The sequence below is a fragment of the Penaeus vannamei genome, chromosome 3 (assembly GCF_042767895.1).
Source record: "Penaeus vannamei isolate JL-2024 chromosome 3, ASM4276789v1, whole genome shotgun sequence".
NCBI classification, from domain to species: domain Eukaryota; kingdom Metazoa; phylum Arthropoda; class Malacostraca; order Decapoda; family Penaeidae; genus Penaeus; species Penaeus vannamei.
Window position 1 is genome coordinate 10693830 of NC_091551.1, and position 7500 is coordinate 10701329.

The 7500-nt window shown below is 46.3% G+C and overlaps 2 protein-coding genes across 2 annotated transcripts in view; both read left to right on the forward strand.

Moving 5' to 3' along the window:
- Positions 1-7500, forward strand: part of IP3K2 (Inositol 1,4,5-triphosphate kinase 2) — a 342015-nt gene that overhangs the window by 227500 nt on the left and 107015 nt on the right. The gene's annotated exons all lie outside the window — the stretch shown is intronic.
- Positions 6429-7500, forward strand: part of LOC138866911 (uncharacterized) — a 102267-nt gene continuing 101195 nt past the window's right edge. The window contains exon 1 of the mRNA XM_070141079.1: positions 6429-6836. The gene's annotated coding sequence lies outside the window, so the exon portion shown is untranslated. The remainder of the gene's footprint in view (positions 6837-7500) is intronic.

A 7500-nucleotide genomic window follows, 5' to 3' on the forward strand; every position in this document is an offset into this window, starting at 1 on the left:
GTTGTTGTTCTCGCAGTTGACGTAGACGGCTTCACTCGGATTCCATGCTCTCCCCAAGGCTTTTCATGATTTCAGAGAACTTGTGAGGGTCAGCCGAGGCGCAGTTGTTTTTGATTAACTGATATGCAGTTGTTTTTGGTCGTGATGCGCATTTTTTTTTGGTCAGCCGATGCGCAGTTGTTTTGGTCAGCCGAGGCGCAGTTGTTTTTGACTAACTGATATGCGGTTGTTTTTGACTAACTGATATGCGGTTGTTTTTGGTCGTGATGCGCAGTTGTTTTGGTCAGCCGAGGCGCAGTTGTTTTTGACTAACTGATATGCGGTTGTTTTTGACTAACTGATATGCGGTTGTTTTTGGTCGTGATGCGCAGTTGTTTTGGTCAGCCGATGCGCAGTTGTTTTTGGTCAGCCGATGCGCAGTTGTTCCCCCAGGTCATGCATTGGTGTCCCAAGTGGCCCATCGACCTCACGGCGTCAGCAGCAGAGTGTCCGTGATTTATAAAATGACCGGCACTCGAACTCAAGCCGCGTGGAGATAGCGGAATGGTAATCATGGTAATGGGATGGATATTAATGGTGGCGGAGGCGTGGGTGGTTCTGGACTTAATGGGCGCTGGCTGGTCTATTTATAAGGGCAGTCGTTAGAGTCAAGTGGTCAGTCCTGCTGTTGTGGTAGTGATGATAGTGATGATTAACTATAGTGGTTGGTCTTGGCAATGAGAATGATGATGATGATAATGATAGCGGTATAATAGAGTTAAAATGATAGTTATGGTAATAGTTATGACGGTAATGTTCATAATGATAATACTAGTGATGATAAGAATGATGGTAGTAGTAATAATGAGAATGATGATAGTAGTAATGATTAGAATAATGATAATAATAAGAAGAATGATGGTAGTAGTAATAATGATAATGATAGTAACAAAAATTATGAAAGTAATAACATTTTGAGTGATGATAGTAGTGAAAATAAGAAAGAAGATAGTAGAGGTAATAAGAAGGATAATAGTAGAGAAAACAAGAATGATGATAGTAGTAATGATAAGAATGATGACAAATACTAAAGATGATGAAAGCAACTATAGTTATGATATTAGTACTAAGAAAGATAAGAGAATAATATAAAGATCGACGCATCTAACACAAGACAGGACACCAGCATCACTTGACAAACCAAATGACAAACCATGACGGGAGAAACGTAACCCGCCGAAAGCTAGAGTCGAAAATCCCAGTCAGGCCGATCGATCACCGACCATCAGCGCACGTCTGGAAATTGTCCCTAATTAGGCTCTCTGACCTGAGTTCTTGGATTCGGCCTGTCGGGTTTTCGCCGTAGGGATTAGGGGCGGGGAGAGGGGATAGGGGGAGGAGATAGGGAGGGGGGGGGAGAATGGGTGGATTGGGGGAAAGTGGAGAGACGGATAGAGGGATTGGAGGGGGAGGGGAAGGGATAGGGAGGGAGGGGGAGAATGGGTGGATTGGGGGAAAGTGGAGAGAGGGATAGAGGGATTGGAGGGGAGGGTGGGGAAGGGAGAAAGAGGGAAGTAGAAGAGAAGGAGGATTGGGGAACTGGGGATTGGGGGAAAGTAGAAAGGAGGAGATAAGGTGATTGGATAAGAAGCGGAGTAGAAAAAGAAAAGAGAGGGAAGAGAGGAAAAGAGGGGTGTATAGGGAGATAATTGAGAGAGAGAGAGAGAGAGAGAGAGAGGCCAGAAAGGGGTCAAGGCGAAAGAGGGGAAGGCGAAGAGGTAAGAAGGGGAGTTCCTAGGAGAGAGAGAGAGAGAGAGAGAGAGAGAGAGAGAGAGAGAGAGAGAGAGAGAGAGAGAGAGAGAGAGAGAGAGAGAGAGAACTTCAGCCTCCAAGTGACTGTTCTTGAGAGAATAACAGGTGAAGAGGGCAGGTGAACCTCTTCATTGGAGTTATGTGTTACAAAAAGGAGGTTGGTGAGGGTTGGGTTTGAAACAAGTGGGTTTGGTTGGAGCTGCATCAAGATAGGCCTTCTTGGGTTGATCTGTTGTGGTGGGTTGGGTTGAGACGAGTTGGGATGGGTTGAGAAGAGTTTGGAGCTGGGGTGGGTTGGGTTAGGGTGGGTTGAGAAGAGTTGAGGGGTTGGGGTGGGGTGGGTAGGGTTGAAAAGAATTGGGGGTTGTGGTGGGTTGGGTTGAAAAGAATTGGGGGTTGGGCTGGGTTGGTTTGAGAAGAGTTGGCGGGTCGGGTGGGTTGGTTTGGATTGAGAAGAGTTGGGTTCGGGGTGGGTTGGGTTGAGAAGAATTGGGGGTTGTGGTGGGTTGGGCTGAAAAGAATTGGGGGTTGGGGTGGGTTGGTTTGGATTGAGAAGAGTTGGGTTCGGGATGGATTGGGTTGAGAAGAGTTATGGGTTGTGGTGGGTTAGTTTTGGGTTGAGATGGAGAAGGATTAGGAAGAGTGCCTCCTCCTGGGTCTGATTAGTTTGGATCGAGAATAGTTAGTTTGGATGAAGTTAAATTCGGTTGCGAGGAACGGGCCGAGTCGGGTTGGGCAAACTCGAGTTCGGATGAAAGTCAGTCGGCCAAGTCTAAGCAAGTCGGGCTCGAAAGGGGCTGCGCGGGGATAAATCACACGTGCAGCGAGCAGTAGCCGTGTTGCAATAACCGCAAGCTGCACCCGCTGTGATGCAAACTGTCCGCTTCAAACCAGTTCTTACTTCCCGCTGTAAGTCTTTGAGGGAGTGATATTAGGAGGAAGTTGCTCTTCAGGCCGACAGAGGAAGCGGTCTCTGAGAGGGAAGTTCAGTCTGTTATCTCCTCGGGTTTTGTGGTGTGGTTCATTTTATCGTGTTATTGATAACGCGTTTTTATCGTGGTTGAATTTTCCTTTGCGGTGTATTTTAACCAGACTCATGTTCTTGATTAAAGACTTTGCTAATTGACTGACCAAATAATAATGATTTCCCCCCCCACCCCATAGAAAATGCTATTTAATTACATAGACTATATTTTTCCGAAAGCATCGATTAAATTACACTCAATATGAACTGCATCCTGTCTGTGGCTCAGAGGAAGCGTCCGTTTCGTTTGACTGCAATTTGTTACGGTTTTGATGGGGAAAAAAGGGGTAAATCCTGTCAGGGAAAAAGACTTGACTGCGTGGGAATTTGACTGATTTTGTGCATGGGAGAATGGAGTAGTGCATGACGTTAGTGGAGGATTCGTGGAGGTTTTACGTGTATGGGTGCATGGAAGTCTGTGTTTGTATGGTTGTATGCAAGTATTTGTGTGTAGATAATTATCTTTATGTGTGTGTGTGTGTGTGTTTGTTTATGTGTGTCTATGTGTGTGTGTGTGTGTGTTTGTTTATGTGTGTCTATGTCTGTGTGTGTGTGTGTTTGTTTATGTGTGTCTATGTGTGTGTGTGTGTGTGTTTGTTTATGTGTGTCTATGTCTATGTGTGTGTCTGTGTGCAAATTCGGTTATGTATATGCATATTTATTCATATATACAAACACAAGAATTGAGGTGTATGTTTGCTGATTTGGCAACAGGTAGACGTGAATACAGACAGAGAAACATAAAGAGACCCACATCCTACATGTGCAAAGGCATTTAGAGATAAACGCATGAAAGAAATGGCACAGAGAGGAGACGCAAAGGGGGTGAAAAGAGAGCTATTCGCAGGAGGAACGACGACAGATAATTACCCGTTATGTCGAAAGAAAGGAGTAAAAGTACAGGGGAGAAAGAGTCGGATTTTCTCATCTCTTTCTCGCGGATTCTTGGTTGCGCTTTGTGAGGCATTTATCTCAAAGTTGATTTTCTTTTTTTCTTTTGTCTACATCGATAGTACTGGCTTATACGTGCAATAGTATGTTGGCCTATGTTGCAAATACAGGTTTGCAAATTTCATGAGGTTTCTATAGGGTTTTGACGGTGTCTGGGAGCATATTACAGAGCAATAATGGTTGTCGTATTATAGCTTATAATGATGGCTTTGGACTCGGGACAGCATTCGCATACCTCGTTATTTAAATGTATGGGTACATTTGGATCACGATGAGCATTGTACTCTAAGCTATTACGTACTGTTACATTCCTTTTATGAACCATACTTTGCATTATAACTACGCATCGTTATGGAGGAAGAACACCGGGTTTCAAAACACATCATGCTTTTTTTTTTTTTTTTGAGTGAGCCATCTCTGTTCTTCCTTTGTTCTTCATTTGTTCTTCAGGTAATTTCGCGCGGGGTTGTTTGAAGCTCTGGGTCTGTCAGCTGGGCGTTTTTAGTACACGAGGAGGGCGGGGGCTGCGGCTGTACGTAGCGCCATACCTTATATTTTATGGCAGGAACAAATTGCGCTCTTGCAAATAGAGTTTTCACTTTTCCGCTTGCGCCATCCCGTCACTGCGCCCCCCCCCACCTCCTGTCACTACGCCCCCCCACCTCCCGTCACTGCGTCCCCTCTCCCCCTCTCTTTCTCTCCCTCTCCCCCCTTCCCCCCTCTCCCCTGTTGGTTGTATGTCTCATCCCTTCTCCTCTCGTTTATAACAAAAATTAAGAATCCATTAGCGATTAACCAAAAAGATATATATATAATTAGATGAATTGAAAAAAAATCTGTAATGGAAGGCAATGAAAGGTAGATAATTAGTTAAATAGAAAAAAGAAACTTTATAATGGAATGCAAAAAAAGATAGATAATTAGACAAATGAAATAAAGATCTTTGTAGTGGAATGCAAAAAAGGATAGATAATTAGATAAATGGAAGAAAAAAACTTTGTAATTTAATGAAAAAATAGACAGATGAATAATGATTAGATATGATAATGAAATGGAATTAAAAGAATTCGACTACGATGTCTATTCGTTATCGAGAAATGATAATTAGATAAATGATAATTAGAGAAAATAAAGAAACAAAAAAATAGATAAAACATGAATATTGATTCGTCAACCAGAAATTATCCCGGGTAATTATCCAAATGCTAATTAGACGGGAAAATGGAATGGCATGCAAAATACCTCTTAATTTGCATATCGACTCGTTAATTCTTTCATTCATATATTCCCCTATGGAGTTCCAGTTAAGATTTCTCGTCCGGATTTTCTCTCGTGACTGTCAATGGCTAAGGGATGGGATGTGCTGAGTCACGTTTTATTAAAGGCCACTTGTGCTGAGGCGTTATCAATTAAGTGTGTCTTCTCCGTGTGTGCGCGGGTGTGTCTGTCTGCCTGCCTGTCTGTTTGCCTGTGTGTTTGTATGTGTATCTGTCAGTCTCTCTGTCTGTCTGTTTATGTGTGACTGTCTGTCTCTCTGTCTGCTCGTGTGTGAGTGCCTGTTTGGCTGCATTTATGTGTGTCTCCCTGACAGCGCGCGCGTGTGTGTGTGTTTTGTGTGTTTGAATGTCTGCCTGTCTGTGTGCATGTATGTGTGTCGGTGCATGTATCTCTTGTCTGCCTCTGTGCGTGTATTTGTATACATGCATGCGACCATGTAAAGCGTGTACGTGTATCAATTAGAAGCGCTTTTACCTCTGCCTTACTTTGGCTTTCTGTCATGCGCTGTTCGGGGTTAGAAATGTCAAGCTAGACAAGACTGCCAAGTAGCTTTGCCTTCATATCTCTCCCGTCGGTGAGACAAACAGTCCGAAAATATCTCCAGTCTAATTCGCAGTCCGAGAGTCTTTTTCCTGCCTCCCTCCCCTCCTCCCAGATGAGACGAAGAGGGGAGAGCGAGAAGGGGGAAGGGAGCGGGGAGGGGAAAGGGGGGAGAGAGAGGGGAGGGGAAAGGGGGGAGGAGAGGGAGAAGGGGAAAAGGAGAGGGAGAGGGGAGAGGGAGAAGGAGTGCCTACACCTTTATCTCCTTTGCACTTGGCCTTTTGCGTATGTCCCCAACGTAACTGTGGCGACACCCTTGGTCGGTGTTGGTACATGATGTCGATTTTACTGTCGTCTTGTTCTGTGGGAGTGTCCGGGGTGGGGTGGGGGTAGGGGGAGGGATGTGAGAGGGGGAGAAGGTGTGATATTTCTTTTCTCTTTTGCGTTGCATGTTTGGTGGATATTGATCGTGGGAGGTCAGTTTTTTTTTGGGGGGTGGGGGTGGGGGCATAGTTGTTTTGGTATATGTCAGGGACTGGGTACTGGAGACATAGCATGGCAAGAGTATTGTCTTTTATGTTATATATGATGCGTGTTTATGCTATGGCCGAATATTTGTCCATTTCTCTTGTTTAGAATCCGTAGAACAAAGACAAGAAATGAAGACATGAAATATAAGGTCGCTGAATCCGAGGAATTCGCGAAATCCACCCCATCGAGAAGTGCAAGGCCCGCGGAAATGAGGTTTTCCAACGATCTGTAGAGTTCGCGGCAGACGGTTGCAGGGTCTGTAGCAGGTGGTTGTGTCGGCGATAGTGAAAGTCGGCAGCGGGAGGCGGCGGCGGCGAGCGAGGTGGCGACCCTCCTCCCTCCCTCCCTCTCCTCAGTGGCTCTCTAGACGCCGCGGCGGTCGCACGTGTCGCTCCTCGCTCGTGCCGCGGATTCTTGGCCCCTCGCTCGTGCACACCGTGTCGTTTTCTTCGCCGTTTTTTGTGTGTGGGACGTTCCGGATATTCTTTTTCTTTTCTCATTGTATTGTTGACAAAGAGAACAAAAGCGAGTGCCGACCGGAAGTCTGGTCTTACAGTTGACCCTAGTGCCTTAGAGTGACCTCAAGTAGTTGACCCGAGTTGGTGGATAAGATTTTCAACCCAGAGTGATAACTTTAATGTACTGTGTGAGAAGAAAACAAAACGCATCTGTTCGCTATCGCTGCAGCTGTGACCAACACACCAGGTTCAATATTTAAAGTGTAAGTATAAGGGAGTCTCAGTTGACCTCACCTACAGATAGAGCATGGGGGGGGGGGGGGGGAGTCAGCAGACAGGAGTTCCGGGCCGCCTTTTTGTATGTGTGAATGGGTGTCGTTTTTCGTACCGACGAAGCCGCTGAATGGAAGCAGAATGACCGAAAAACCACGCTCGTATTGTCCCGTTAAGACGCATTCATTCGCGGGGAAGGCGGCGTATACAATAAACGTGTTTACGCCTCCGGAATGCGTCGAGGAAGAGAGGCGGGAATGTTACTTCCTGCTTCTTCCTTCAATGCTCCTCTTGAGGCTCTTCCACTCAGGGTCACTCCCGCCGCACGCCTACGCAGCCTCTGTGCAGGACCGCCGCCGCTGCGCCTTTCCGCCGCCTTGCATCGCGCTCTTTGTCCGCCGTGCTGCAGGGCGAGCGGTTTTCTCCTCAAGGGCTTTGTCTTCTTCCTCGCGAGGGTTTCTTCCCTGGCCCAAGCGCCTGGTAATAGACAGTTAGATCTAAACTAATAGATCTAATCTTCAACTGGCGCTCCATGACCATCCTTCTACAAATACTTCCTGCTGTGCTGTGCAGACGGCCCTCCGCCGCTGCCCGTCCATCTTGTCTACTTCCCCCATTCGTCGCCTCGTCCTGGCACCCCGAGGGCCAGCGCGC